We start from the raw sequence: 16,369 nt of genomic DNA on the forward strand, positions 1-16,369 counted from the left end.
GGAGTGGATCTTATCACAATACAGGGCCCACCTATGAGCCTTTTAGTCTCTGTTTCAACAAGTTCTTGGTTTTTAGAGTAAGAAATGCTAGATTTATTGCCAAGTGTGTATGTTGTTCTGTTAATTCGTTCAATTTCGAGGCTTCTTAAACAGTTAGGAGTAGTTTATAGAGATTGAGTAGTTTATGACAGACTGACGGTTGGATCAGGGTTTCTTCCTAAAATAAAAACATATCCTTGAACGTAGTCTTAAAATAAAAGGAGGGGATTCTCCAGAGTGCCTTAAGGTTATTAGGGTAGTTTTTTGATTGGTGAGTTGTTTTTTGGCGTTTAGATAAACCTCTGTTAGAAATGTTTGACCTCTCATCCCTCCCATCTGAAGTGCTGGACAGGCATTGTGCCATTATACTGTCATTTCTATGCCATAACCTCTGAACCCCTGCCTTAACTGAGCACATTTTCTCCAGTTCGGCTTTACTCAAATGTAAAAGCTTCTCGACTGGAGGTCACCGCCTATAAGCCAGTGTAATGACTAATTTGAAAGACCTACCAAACCGGTCAAAGATTCTTGACCAAGATTCATCATATTTCTTGGTGTTTTTTGTTGTGTTATTGTCATTTCCTTGTCGCCCTTTTATGACTCTTCCATTATTTTTTAAGTTGTGTTTTTGTCTCTTTTTTATTGCGTTACTGATGCTTTTCTGGCACGTTTTGGTCTCCATTTTGACACTTTTTTTCAAGAAGCTTTTAGATTTGGGTAAGAGCCAAACTGGAGAAAAGGTGGCTGGTTAAATTAACACAATTTCTCCAGATTTCTTCTAGTGCTGGCCAATATATCAATATTTAAGATATATTGATATATTTTTATAGGTATGGATTTAGACCATATCGCATATATCGATATAGTCCAAATTTGTGCTGTAATACTTATTTTATAAGTTGGCCATTTTTACACTCACTACTGCCACCTCAGGTCTTATGCGTAACTGCAAGTTCTATATTAAGCTTGTGAGTGACGGCACTTCGGACCCGAATGAACAACTTTTTGAGTGACAGTGCAGGATCTTAGAGGCAGTTGTGGTGAACAGGTCTGAGCTCCTTCTACACATTAGGACATTACTGGAACATGTAGGGGGAGGAAAATACCCTTTTTTTAAAAACATTTTTAAACTCCGTATAGTCCCTTTTAGATATTCTTTTATTTAAATGTGCACCTTACGGAGCTTTGTCATACAGTGTTTATGTTTACATTTCATTGTGTGTTTTCAATCCAACATTTCATTTCACAGCTCTCAGTTTGCGGTAAAAAAATCAGGATATATCGCACATCGATCGATATTCAACCTAAATACTGTATATCGGGCTATGACTTTTGGTCCATATCACCCAGTCCTAATTTCTTCTTGCACTGATGAACGATAGAATGTGAAAGAATACGTCTTTTGATATCTCCCGGTTAAATGTATTTCCTAATTGACTCCAGTGCTGTCCTGTGGGTGATATTCATTGCCGGAGCTGTTTCATTAAGACCTAGAAATGTCTCTTGGGCCTCTCCATGAGTGGGATTACGACCATTACTCCAGCATACAGCCAGATCCCTTCTCATTCAACAAACGGTTCCCTCCACAGACCGCCCGAGTCTCATCCTCCTTACACCCACACTCTCCTCTCTCCCCTGTCCACGCTGATTTGGTGATATCATCGGTGGGGCTTGCGTAATCTACCCAAAGGGACTTTTTTTCTTTTCTTTTTTTTCTTTCTTTCTTTCTTTCTCTCTCACTCTCTCCCGCACAGATAAAGCACTTCTGTTCTCCTCCTTTATGCCCGCGTCACGAGAGATGTTGTGTTTTTCCAGCGCAAAGCAACAGTAGGAACATGACAAGGAGCGCACATTAACGCGATGAGATTAATCCCGGGGTTGACGCAGAAATAGGACGCAGGTTTTTTTTTTGGTTTTTTTTCCTTGGTCGGAGAAATGAAGACAGACAACAGTCTTACTCAACACTGAGCAACTGTTCCCGCGGCAGACGTGCCTCGCATCAGGTCGCGAGGCGGCTCTAACCTCACCGTCAACTTCCATCAGAGACATACTGTTTGATTCAGAAACTACGCACACGGCAGTAGAGTCTTGGTGACACTATAAGCAACATTCTTTGGAGTCATTTTGCGCTGCCTTTTGATGCGCTAATGCCACTGTAAACCTTTAATAAATATTCATCTTTTTTTCTTTTTTTTTTTTTTTAGATGTAAAGCAAATTGAGGAAGAAACCCAAAATGGGAGGTATTGCTTTAATGAAAGTGCCTTTCAAGGATTGAGGGTGCATCGATTTATCCCATATTCAGTAGCACGCTAGGCCTCCCATTGTTTACGTATTATCTTCCGCTAAGCCCCTGTAAATTTGAAGATCCTATTTGTGAAATAATGCTGCTATTTTTACCACCCATAACCTCCTTTTTTTGTACATTATAAAGTAGGTCAATATGTGATTTGCATTTTCTCCCTTTCAGCTTTACCCAAATCTAAAAGGTTACAGCCTATAGGCCTCATTTCAAAGCCAAGACCCACAAAACTCATCTTTTCCCTCACTTTGTTGCCACATATTCATCGCTTTTTGTCACTTTTTTTTGGTGGGTATTCATCACTTTTCTGTTGCTCGTTTGTGGCTCTTTTGGGATGTTTTTGTTGCGTTTTCGTCGGTTTTATGGCACTTTTTCCATCACATTTTTGTCGCTTTCTTGTTGAATCTTCGTCACGTTTTCGTCACACATTCTTCATCGCTTTTTTCTCGCTCTGTTGTTGCATTTTCGTCCTCGTTTTGACACTCTTTCCGAGAAGCTTTCAGTCTTGGGTGAAGCCAAACTGGAGAAAATGTGCCAGTTTCAGGTGGGGGTTAAGAGGTTTTAGTATAGTATATAGTAATAAAATACAGTTTGTAGTGTGCGATGGAGCTTTCTTAATTCTGGTTTCTTTTGAGGAGTTAACTTGGGTATATTTTGCGATCTACTTGAAGAATAACAAAAAATTGCACGGATTCTTAATGTCGGCATATGGCGTCGCAGTCATAAAACCACAGAACATCTTAATATCTTCAAATTACCCACGTCGACTTAATTATCTCTTCACAAACAGCTCTCCCTTCCCCACTATCTCCTATCTTTTGTATATAGGGCGCAGAGCAGACAAGCGTTGCATACTGGTAGATCGCATTTCTTCAAATCTGGAAAAAATGCCTTGAGTGCACGGTGTAGTCATGCCTTACTGACACATCCGTCTGCGCTTGTCTGGAAAGATGAGCCACCTGAAAGTGCGTTGTTGTGCCGTCATGAACCCAAACAATGTGGGTTCACTTCGAAAATACATTGGCGCGGCAGCTGCTTTTCGGCGCTACAAGCTCCGGCAAGTAGCGCTCCTCTACCTGCTTCAGAGAGGGGGGAGAAGGAATGGATGGCGCGGGGCCAAGGTAAACGCCGGGGCTGTCGGTTCAAAATCCATCGCGAACCGAGATACAGACAAAAAGATAGATGGACAGATATTTCTTGTCAGATTGCCAAGATGGTTTCGTTCCAGCGAGACACGTACGCTTGTTTTGCAGCACTGATGAAAGCTTAAATGATGCGGGTTAGTGGTTTCGGTCTAAAGACAATTTGCCTTTTGTTGTTTGTCGTTAGTTATTTGCATTATTGTTTAAAGCAGAACTAAGTAGCTTTTTTACCATAATAAATCCTTCCCCCTGGTGTCTCTGGCCAGAAAACCACACTGTAAGAAGAATCAGAAGAAGCTAACAGGCTAATGGGCGAAGCTAACTGCATGCTAGCGCCACTTTAGCAGTATTTACAGCCAAATTTGAGTGGAAAATAATATCTCCATTGTGTAATTGGGTTGTGGCACAATGTACAATATCCCTCTCTTTTTTGTCAGCGTAGTATTTACTCTCACGGACAGTTAATAGTAAAAAAAAACATGCTACGACACCTGCAGTGGTGCTTATGGCCTCTGTGAGTTCTGCTTTAAAACCCTCCTGCCAAATCCCCATACAGTATCATTCATTAGTTCAGCTTTACCCAAATCCATAAAGTCACAGCCTATAGGCCAGAGTAACGCCTTATTTTAAACCTCGCGTTTTGCCGTGTCGTCACTTTTTACACTTTTGTTGCTATTTTGTGGCTTTTTTGTTGCCTTTTTGTCACGCTTTGTTGTCACTTTTTCATCACTTTTTTTGTAGCGCAATCGGACAAAATGTGCTCAGGTGGGGATTAAGAGGTTAATGTACAACTCTTGAAGATATAGTATTGACAAGATATGTGGATCTAGCGACACCATTTTAGAAACCCTAAACTTACATGGTTCACTTATTATTTACTCGAATCTTTATGCCTTTTATTTGGGGCTTTGAAGCAGTGGTTCTCTACTTGTATGGTAACAGGACCCACAATCACCCTGGGATGACAAGCCGCGATCCAAATACGACTTAGACTTGTAAATTAATAATGCAAAAATTGGCATTGAATGAGCATTAAATTAGCAGAAAAACAGGCATTTTAACCTCTTGAATCCCCTCCTGAACCGAGCACATTTGGTCCAGTTTGACTTTACCCAAATCTAAAAGCGAGGATGAAAATGCAACAAAAGTGCGACAAAAATGTGACCAAAACGGCAATGAAAAAGTGACCAAAATGTGACAAAAAAGCCACAAAAAAGTGACCGACAAATGTCAAAAAAGTGATGAAAAAGTGGCAAAAATCTGTGAAGAAAAGCAACAAAAGATCAACAGAAAAAAGCTATGAAAACTGACCACAATGTGAGGAAAAAGATCGAGTTCTGTAGGTCTTCGCTTTCAAATAAGACGTTGCACTGTCCTAATAGACCTTTTAGATTTGGGTAAAGCTGATACGAAGATCAGAGCAAAAATGCACTTGGTGAAGGCGGGGATTCAGAGATGAACAAACTCAAGTAGTGATTCTATCCTTTTCTGTTCATACTAAATATTAAAATAAATGTTTTCTGGCAAAGGCTCATGACCCAAGGCCAGGTAAGACATGTTTATTTATACTGCGCATTTCATACACAAGGCAAACCTACTGCTTTAAAACATAATTCCTTAACGTGCCAGTCAGAGCACGCTTTAGTTTTGAAAGCAAACTTGTGTATGGCTAAGCATTCCCTCTAAAATGCCAACAACAACAACCGTGGCAAGTGTAAATGAATATGTTTTGTTGGTTGAAAAACAACACTGTGCTTTTAACGTCAAATGCACATCATTCGCATTCATTTCCACATCCAGAGCTTTTCTCTTCTACCCCCAAGCTGTCGTAGGTGCTGATCCAATCCCTGGCTGAAACAGAAGCTAAATTAAATCACTGGCATCAAATTTTATTCCGAATTTTCTGTCTGCCCCTCCAAAAAAATCTGAGTCAAGATCCCTGTGAGCAGCTGTGTCGCACTTGGAGCGCGCTTAAACGAGCCTTCTTGGACACGCTGCCTATAGACGTCTTCATGCATATTCTCCACCCTCATCCAGGAGCAATGTCGTCACCCGGGGACTATTTTTAGACCATTGTTTGCCGCGTAGCGATAGATCAAGTTTGTATCAGCAGCATTATACGCGAAAACAGTGGGGCAGCACCAAGCGGACGGAGACTAATGATGCTGCGCGCTAATGGTGCTAGCCTCCAGGCCTGAGGAGTGCGAATCCCATCAGACTGTAGCCATGTCGAATCACAGACAGCCAGAAAACACGGCAGACAAATAACATGGTATTGAACTGTGAGCAGTAAACTACAAAGCACTGTTATTGTAGCGCTGTAATGGAGAGCAATACTAGAGGGAGCCGGGATGGCCTAAAAATGGAAATTAAAATATTAAATCAACGTTATCTGGAAACATAGTGTAAGAAAAGTGTCAACTAAAGTGATTTGCCAGTGGCGTCTTCTTTGTATATTGTTACAACTCAACCTAAAACCTGAAAGATGCAAGTTGGCCATTTTATACTCAATACTGCCACCGCAGGTCATACGCGTAACTGCAGCTTCTATTTTAAGCTCGTGCATGGCGGCAATTCGGACCCGAAGCAACAACTTTTTGAGTGACAGTGCAGGATCTTAGAGGCAGTTGTGGTGAACAGGTCTGGGCTCATTCTACACATTAGGACAATATGTAGGGGGAGGAAAATACATATTTTTAACCTTTTTTAACTCTTTATAGTCCCTTTAAGGAATGCACAATGGGCTATATGCACAGTTTCCCCAGGTGACGTCTTCCTGGACAGTCAGCCAGACGCAGCACTTCCTGTCGCTGGTCGTTTACGTTCACAATTAGCAGGTTCCCACACAAAAATAGCGATAGCTCAGGATCTGGTTAAGGACAACGAGTTACTGATGGACAGTCACAGCAACGTATTACAAACATCATGTTCGCTGTGAATCCAGCACCCAAAGGAAACGCCAGCTGTCGTAAGGGGCGGAGCTTTTATCTTAGAGCTAAAGGCTAGTGTTGAAAAATGATAATATAACATGTAAACAAGTAAATATTATTTAAACTACTAACAGGACGATTCTTTTTTGCGCTGGCTCGTTCAAAACTTTGCGCTAGTTTTATTTTTTATTTTGTTAGCCGCGTTAGCTTCAAGACAAAAACATCCACCGTTATGAACACGGAGTTTCCTCCAGTGAAGTCGTTACGTCTCACGTAATATTTTTTAACCTGCTCCAGCCACATCCGAACTTTTACTCGCTGTCCTTTACCAAATCTTAAGCTATTGCTTCATTTCTGTGGGACCTGCTAATTTTTAATGGGAAGAGATGACAGACAGGAAGGACAGCCTCTGGCTGACTGTCCAGGCGGAAATCACGTGGGGTCACTGTGCATATAGCCCATATGCTAATACTTCATCTAGTTTCTCCTCCTGCACTGCAATTATCCAGGTTACGTTACCTATTGAAAGTTTCTAGAATTTAACAATTCACTATGTAAATTTACCGGATTTTTGAGGAGAGTATCAAAGCTATACATTTTTGAAAACTTTATTAAATAAGCAATCAGAAAAAACAATGTTTCCATTTGCTCTGATATGTAAAAAATAAAATGTGCAACAATAGCGATAATTCAATTTGGTTGTTCCAATCAAAATAGTCAATGAAACCCTTTTCATATGTTTCATGGAGTTACCATTGCGATGACCAGAATTCCCCTTTTACTCTAATGGAAAAATGCTATAATTGCACAATTTTACCAAATTACAAGGGCAAATGGAAACATTGTTTTTGTCATTGCTTATACCATAACGTTTCCAAAAATATATAGTTTTCTGAGCTAAATTAGCAAAACCATTCCTATTTACATTATTAGAGATTGCCCCAACACCAAGCACACATGGGGGGCTGCAGTTAGTCCAGGGTTCGATCCCTGAGGCCTTTCTGTGTTGTGTTTTGTTGTAATGTTCTCCACATTTCTATGGCACTTTCCTCTGGTTGCTCCCGTTTCCCCGACCACTAAAACAGTCTCAGTAAAACCTGTAAAATAAAACGATGAATGCTCCCTCAACTTTAACACTGTTACGAAATATTTATAATCCACTTTTAACTCCGAACACACCAGTTGTAAAACCACAGCCTGAAATTGTCTTTGCATTGAGTTGTTATCATGATATACTATGGAGGATCAGTAAGACCAGACAAACAACACTGCAAGTTGTTCTGGGTTATAGCTTATATCATTTTTTTTTTCTTTTTTGCCTTTCCAAGATACCCTAGGAAACATGCACTAGCACAGAAAATGGCAAGCTTTCTGCCTACCTTGGCGTTATTTATGTCTACATATGGTAACACTGAATAAATAGCTTTTATCAATAAACTACATAGTGGTACTTTCAGTGTAATGCAACGTTGGTACAATGAGAAATTGGTTTTATAGTGTACACATATTTATAAGGAGTGAATAATGTCACTCATCAGTGTTTCACACAATATTGCCACATTTAAATATTAATTGCTTTTTCTCAGCGTAGCAGCAATATAGTATTCTAATGTATTTGACATATTCATAGCGAACCTCCACAACCCAAGATAGACCCAGAAACTGTGTATCGCCAAAACTCAATTTGACTTATCACCTGTTGAATTCACCTGCTCTGCCTCGCACAATTTCACGGCGGCGAAAAAATTAAGTCTGGCTTTTTCAACTCGTGCACCCACGGGTCTCCATGTCTCTATGTAACCGTGTCACGCTGTAGACTCTTTGTTAGTGGTTGTTCTCACGGCTTTTGAGGTCACACCGCCGAGACCCGCGCACCGCCCCGACGCTGGCTCTCGATGTCTAAATTGCGGGCTCGTATTGTGTCTGCGTTGCTGTTTTGAATGGCCAAATTACGATAACAATGTCAAAAGTCATACTCCGGGGAGACTGCTTATCGTAGAGAAGAGAGGAGTGCGGAGCAGGCGCTGAGAGAAATGTGGCTGCTGTCCTCCCTACACTTCCTTATGGTGTAACCTTAGATTTTGTTTGCTTGATCTTTTTGACTTCAGAGGCCACGTTTCCCCAAGCGGCTATTGAGAAAGTGTAAAGTTCATTCAAAGACACAGTTTAGCTTTTCGTAGCACTCAAATCGAATTAGCTTGCCACTCCGGATGTCTTGTTCTGACGATTTGCTGGTCAGAAAGTCATTTTTTTGGTGTTGCTTAGGATGGACAACTGAGAAGCCCCTGTCCCGCCTGGTTTTACGGTTTGTCTTAGGAACCACGAGATGGAGCTTGCCCTCGGACCTCAGTGCACACGCTGGTTTGTTAACCTGAATGAGGCCAGTGATATATTGTGGGACTAGTCCTTTCAAAGCTTTAAAAACAAACAATAAAATCAACTCTAAAACGGACCGGGAGCCAGTGCAGGGAGGAAGCTGAAATCGAGGTGATGTGCTTGCGTTTCTTGCTCCCAGTTAAAAGATGCGCTGCTGAATTTTGGACTAACTGTAGAGCAAAGGGAAAGTGCAAAGTGACTGATTCCAGCATAAAGCACATAAAGGAGTAAAGAGAAAAAATACAAGTGTGAACGGCGGTGCTCAAAGGTTTTTCGGGTGAAAAAAGTTTTGGATAAAAGCCTGAGGTGAGAAAAGCTTTGACAACCGCATTTACTTGCTTGTCTAGTTTAAAATCTTTGTCAATAGTGATGCCAAGGTTGGTGACCAAGTTTTTAAAGAAGAACTACATAACTTCTTTACCTTAATAAATCATTTTTTTTAGTCCCTCTGGAGGTAGAACAAGTGTTAATGGGCAACTTCCATGCCTCCGGGTCAGAGGCGCAATACACACTAATAGAATCACGAAGAAGAAGCTAACAGGCTAACGGGCAAAGCTAACTATGGGCTTGCGCCACTTTAGCAGTATTTACAGCCCTTTACCCTTTTTTTGGCCGCACGTTGAGATATTTTTTTCCATAGTGTTGTTACAAAATTAAAGATTTTAAGGTCAACATTAACACATATATGGCTGACTCACTTATTAGAAGTCTTTCTGGTCAGCTGCTGACATATCAACACAGTACTCCATAGTTAACCAGTAACCCTCTTGTTGTATAGTGTTTGTGTGAACAGCATAAAAACATCGGCGCTGCCTCTCTCGCTCCATTTCGCGCAGATGACCACAGAGAGAGAGAGCAGTGACTCATTACAGGGCTAACCACGCTGTCCCTCTGACCTTGAATAGCCCGGTTGGAAGCGACCCGCCTCACTAAACGTCCAGGTAAATGGCGCGTGCCCCGCTGATGTATGAAATAAACTTACCGCGGCCCGGGAAAAGACACCTTGCCCTCACAACATCATTCTTCCTCCGCCCCGGTCCGCCGCCACTTCTACAAGTCAAGGCAATATTTCACTCTTTTTTTTTTTTGTTCTTTTTTTTTTGCATTAACATTCGATGAGCGTGTGAAATGTGAACCGCAATGAGTTGTATCGGGAGTCCAGCCGAGCCTGTGCCGTGTCAAACTGATGAGGTCTTGTACAGCGGAGTCTTAACATTGACAGGCTCACTCAAAAGTCTTCAATTTTCGTGTTGTAGCCTTCAGCAGCACCATTAAAGACACACTGTTTTAATTGGCCTATATCAGCTCCTCTGCACTCCAGAGCCCAGGGAGAGGCTTATCAGTGCCAGCGACTGCGCAAGAATAATAATAATAATCCATATTTTTCTTGTTGGAACAAATCGTGCCGAGATTCAATATAAACATGGAGCTGGAGTCACGTACAGTATCCTTGTGAAAACATGCATCTGGCCTGCTTTACTTCCATTTACGGTTGAAAAGTGAACTCAATCTTTGCACTGTTGCTCATTTTGATTAAAGAACATGAGAACAAAGCTTCACATGACGTTACCCCTTTTTTTAGTAGCCTACATTTTTAAGGATTTATTTTGTATTGATTTGTTTGTTTCTATGACAATGGTCCGAATTTTACCTCACTTTAAACTGATGGACAATACCAAATACATGCATGAACTCTCTAGTTAAGGATTTTTTTCTTCTTCTTCCCCTTGAGTTTCAAGTTTCGATTAATCGTTTAAAATTTTTACCGTTTTACCACATGAAGCCAAAGTGACACCACTTGAGGACATTTTAGACTAAGCTTAAAGCAAAACTAAGTAATGTATGCCCCTAGAGGCCATAAGCGCAACCACAGGTGTCGTAGCATGCTACGTTTTTTTACTCATTAATTGTCCGTGAGAGTAAATACTACGCCTAGAGAGGGATATTGAACTGGAGTGCCCTAAATACACAATGGAGTTTTTTTTTTCACTAAAACTTGGCTGTAAATATTGCTAAAGTGGTGCTAGCCCACAGTTAGCTTTACCCGTTAGCCTGTTAGCTTCTTCTATGTGATTCTATTAGTGTGTATTGGATCTCCGGGTCGGAGCAGGGAAAGCAGCAAGTGTGGTTTTCTGGCCAGAGACACCAGGGGGAGATGAAAGATCCCCAGATCATCACATCAACACTTGTGTTACCCCCAGAGGGACTACAAAAGGCATTCATTAAGGTAAAACCAATACTTATTTCTGCTTTAAAGGTAACGTTTGTAAAATGCTCCGAGTGGTTTGAAAAACACTTGAACTACAGCTGAACTTGGGCTGCCATTCCTTGCAGACCTACAGTATTCAATCACTGAGCTTTAGCTACCCCAGGCCGCAATAGCACTTTTCAAGACCTGTTTGGGGATATGAGAACGTCTTCTTATGTTGTTGTACCTGTGATGGTCCGCCTTAAGAAACACTTGTTCAGCCTGTATTCCCATGCAAAACACAGCTGTAGGTACAAGTCTGTTTAAAATAATTCATGAATAGACTCGGGGTTCATGTGCGCGCCAGGTACCTCGCTCACGAATACCTCAGCATATGAAGCAGGCTCGGAACAGACTTATCTCCAAATGTCTATGTGGCCCGATAAGATTGTCCAAGGATGTTAGCTGAATGTCAAAAAACCCAGCTACAGACTGTGTGACTTTTTCTCCTGGGTCAGAATGCATTGTCTTGTCCTTGGGGAGACGGCGGTGGACAGGTCTATAGAACGGAGGAATGTTATCTAATGGTAGCAGATCAAAAGCCCCGTCATTACAGGAATCCTTCGCTGTCAGAGCTCGGATTTGCAAAAGGTTTCAGACCGGACGCACGCCTTTTGCTTTTTTTATTATTTCTTTCTTTCTCCCAAAAGTATCCTGGCAACTCATTTTTCAACACGTCGCGCTGAGAAAAATCTGATTTTCTTTCTTTTTAAAAAAATAAAAGGTCAGATGAGAAATATGCCCTGATTCAGAGGAGTAGAGAATAGTCTTGTAGAATAGGTTAAAATATGTCAAACAGCTCTTTGTGTCAGGATGAAAATGAAAACTTACGAGATACTTCAATGGAAAAAGTACATATGCGATATACTCTGAGCTTACTCACAAAGCAGTATGCAAAAAAAAAACATTTCTAAGAGAGATGTCTGTACAAAGCCGTGGTAGTGGAAGAACAGGTGGTGTTTTCAATTGAAAGAATAGGAATCATTGTATTGTAGCAACAGAAATGGCAAAAATAACAAGATTGTCTTATTCATGACCACAGTAAGTGTTTGTAATATTGGTGGTGGGACTGGGAGTAGAAATTGCAAGGATATACAGTAAGTAGTGAGAGTTAATATTAGTTGAAACCATAGTTAAGGTTTGATATTGGGACTTGGCTTGAAAAACGCCGTGATGCCATTTCTACTTTCATAATTGTATGTTGTCAGACTATCCTAAATATAGATATTTCGTAATCACACTGCCATGGCCAGTATGAATTGTTTGCCTAGACAATGTAAGCTCGCCGCAAAAGGGGCCCCAATATGGGATCCCGGGTTTACCGCGCTCGCCCGTGTGTGCTAGCGGTAAACAAATTACCGCCTCATCGCTTAGAAAAGGGCCTTTATTTACCTGGCGTGCGCTCTCGTCCCCGGCGCACAGGCGGAAAATGACTGCGACACAATGCCACTAATAAATATCTCAGGAGCCGGGCGAGTGCGGACAACAAACCTGACTGGATAAACAGCGGCCAAATCTCATTGCACCCCTTCCCAAGCAAGATAAATACATGCAGCGGCTATATCGGAATGATTTAATGCCAGGCACTGCTCCTCCGACAACTTAATCCTGCCTCTACTTTGCTCTATTCAAATCAGCCACAATGACCGGAATGAAGTGTGTTGTGTAACCGTGGAGGCTCCCACATTAGGTTTCAAGCTCTGAGAGTTTTCCCTTTTCAACATGGCCAGGATTCTCAAATGCCTTAATACCCACTTGTGCCATTTAGGGACGTGTTATGCATTTTATATGGAATTTTACATGGCACCGTGGATTTTTGAGTTGAACAACATTGCGGGATGCATTGCATAAATACTGTATGATCTGGCATGTTGAAAGCGGATGGTCATGGCGCTCATTTTCAGCGGGATAAGGCATTTGGCGGATGTGTTTGGAAGAATTAAGTCATTATCAACGATAGAACAGTTGTGCAAAATCATGCTTCTGTTTAAGGGATAGCTGCAACTTCTCTGCTGAGTCTTGGGAGTTTACAATCAATACTTTTCTTTGTGTGGATGTGGAGAAATGTTGATATGGTAAGATGTTCTCATATAAGATCGTGACTCACTATAGAATAGAGTCTGAGAGCATATTATTAATGTTAGACTTTCCCTTCCTTCTTAGAAAACAGTTGTATTATATGCAACTTTATTTTATTGAGTTGTCGTGACAGTTTGCAGACTTCTTGGGGGGAGTAAGACATGACAGATTGAAATGGACAGTTGCTGAAAGCATGACATTAATCAAAAATGTCCAAAGACCAGGGTTAAAGCAGTGCTAAGTAACTTGTTTACCTTAGTAAATTCTTTTCGTAGTCCCTCTGGGGGTTATACAAGTGTTGATGGGATTATCTTTCATCTCCCTCTGGTGTCTCGGGCCAGAAAACCACACTTGCAGTTTTCCTGAACCGGGCCAGAGGTGCAATACACACCAATAGAATCACAAAGACGAAGCTAACGGGTAACGGGCAAAGCTAACTGCGGGCTAGCACCACTTAAACAGTATTTACAAATTTGAGTGAAAATTCCAGTGTGTAATTGGATGTGCAATATTCCTCTCTCCCTTTGTCTTTTCTGTCAGCGTAGTATTTGCTCTCACAGACAATTACGCAACGCAACATGCTTTTACACCTGCAATGGCTCTTATGGCCTCTAGGGGCATGAGTTACTTAGTCCTGCTTTAAGTGCATGAAAGTTTTTTCGTCATGAAACGTCATTTGCCAAACAAACAAAACATTTCGTACATGGCACAGCAAAGTGGTCAGGTCTTGGATGGGTCTTTTGGGTGTAAAATCCCTTTCAGCCAAGGCCGTTTGTCAGTTGTTGTGGTTGAAGATGGCTGTTAAACGATGGTGCCGCTGGTTTGTTTTCCCTTTAAGGCGCGGCCTCTATTTGTCATGCTGCCGGAGTTTACACATGGCGCACTCTGGGACGCTCTCCTTGGTACAGGTGTGTGGACCAATGTACCCTGTCCTATTGTGTGTGCGCTCGCCGGTGTCACAGATTTAATTTCTCCACCATCTGCTGGCGCCCGGCCTGGCCTCGTACATCATACAAGTCTGACACATACACAGTGTTGCTGTCGATGCAGCCGCGCGCGAGGATTCACACAACACGGCAGCGCAAACTCACTCTCCGGACCACCTAGACAGCCGTTTTTTAATCTGACCCGCTCTGTGCACTGGGATAGGGGGGGAAGGACGATGCAGCCATAGTGACGTTTAATATAGTGTGTTTACGTGCTATAGGTGATGTCTGGGCGACTGCAGACCACACGGTGACTGCATGTTTATAGTTGATGGAGGAAATCCACCCAGAGACAGGGAGATTAAGTACATTTTCTATAGTTATAACTAGGCCTGTCACGATAGCAAATTCAAAGTTCGATATATCGAGGCAGGAAAATATCGCGATAAACGATATTATTGACTCTAACGATATCAGATACTCTCAGGCATAAAGATTACAGTAATCCTTTGTTCTAAAAATGCAGAATCATATCCTAAACTACCACACAAGCTGCAATAAACATGAAATATAATGCTTCAGTTAGAAATCAGTGGGAATGCTAATAAATGTACAGACGATACAGACGATGTTTAGACGATAAATATCTAGCCCAAAATGTATCGTTTATCTGTTATTTATTGAACGATAAGTTGATATAGTAATTATCGTGACAGACCTAGTTATAACAAGGAAACAAAGGCATACAAAAAGCTTTAGCTTGAGCATAAGATTAATGTCCATTGAGGTGCGTCTGTTTTGGACGTCTGCATGTATGTATTTACTGTAAACAGACCTACTGCAAGCCATCATGTGGCCTCTATAGTATGTATGTTAGGCTGAAGCAAATCTATTCTACAAATTGCATCATCTTTTGTTACTGTATGCCCCCTGCAGTGTTATGGTGGACATGATACACTGCTTATAATAGGGATATATAAACTTCCCATGAACATGTACGGACATAGCCTTACTCCACAAAGCAAACTAAGTTACTTTTGTCAAAGCCGTCCATTAACTTCTAGAAGATTGAAAATCTTCGGACATTCAAGACCCCAGATCTTGCTCATAAACCTCTTCTTAGCAATGGCCAGACTTTAAGCTATTTAAGGAATGCTCCGAGAAGGCAGGCGAAAACCATTCCTTGTAAACATAGTCATAAATGTTGTTTGCTGGAGGCGCTACTTTAGAAATATAGCCCTCTCATTTTGAATTACCTCTCCAATTGTTCCCGGATTGACGATGACCATGATTTTAGCCTGACACACGGCCGCATTCGTATTAGATTTTGGACATCTGGATGGAGTGGATGTGGCTTTGAGGCAGTATTTTATCATCCGCACTTGTCCATCAATTACATTATGCATTTGTCGAGCCGTATCTGCCATGTCTGGTATGTGTGCACTGTCGCTGTTCATCATACTTATGGCCTAAAGGGATGCGCTGAGGAGAGCAGGCAGCCGAGGCAGGAGTTACAAGCGTAGGTCAACGAGTTACAAAAACAAGAAAGCACCATTAATTATAGAAGGGGTGGGTAAAGTAAATAAAAAAGTACTTAAGGCTGTTGCTCTTTGAAAGTAGGTAGTCGAACAGTCACTGAATTATGCACTGTATTAAGTGCAGTATAGTTAAATAAATCTGAACAAGGTAAACAATGTGAAAGGGTAGCAACAAGGTGGAACTTATGTGAAGTAAGTACATTTGGGACTAGGGATGCACTGGTCTGATACTGGTATCGGATATCAGAGCCGATCCCCGATACCAGTTTTGGCTCTCACGCTTTAAAAATACAACTTTCACCGACAAAATCTGAGTGGATATGGACTATGCTGTACCTCATTTTAAAGGGAACAACCTGGAGAATGCAATCGCTGAGTTGGTTTTAGGCAATAGCATGCTAAAGCTAGTGGCAGTATGCTAATGCTAACATCAACTAACCACAGCTTGAACAGAAACAATGATCGAATCATCTAAAGCAGCCAAATAAAATTGGCCACTGCAGTCAGTGGACAAGTGTTTGTGTTTTAGTTTATGAAATGCTGTTAAATAAAAACTGATCATATATCATGTCATATATTTAGTGTAGAAAGTCCAGTTATTCTTATTAAATGTTTTTCCATTACAGTTTATTAATAGATAGCCATAATTGATTTGAAAATGATGAAAAGTGGACTCACAGCACTATCACTCACAGTCTCTTGGTATCGGTTAATATCGTACATCAGCAGAAACTCAAACCCTAGTATCTTCATCGTATCAGAAGCAAAATAGTTGGATCGGTGCATCTCTG

At 41.3% G+C, this 16,369-nt stretch overlaps 1 protein-coding gene across 12 annotated transcripts in view; it reads left to right on the forward strand.

Annotated features, from left to right (window-relative positions):
• LOC306972931 (receptor-type tyrosine-protein phosphatase F) overlaps window positions 1-16,369 on the forward strand; it is a 312,548-nt gene that overhangs the window by 152,093 nt on the left and 144,086 nt on the right. The gene's annotated exons all lie outside the window — the stretch shown is intronic.

Source organism: Gobius niger, assembly GCF_951799975.1.
Source record: "Gobius niger genome assembly, chromosome: 13".
Classification (NCBI taxonomy): domain Eukaryota; kingdom Metazoa; phylum Chordata; class Actinopteri; order Gobiiformes; family Gobiidae; genus Gobius; species Gobius niger.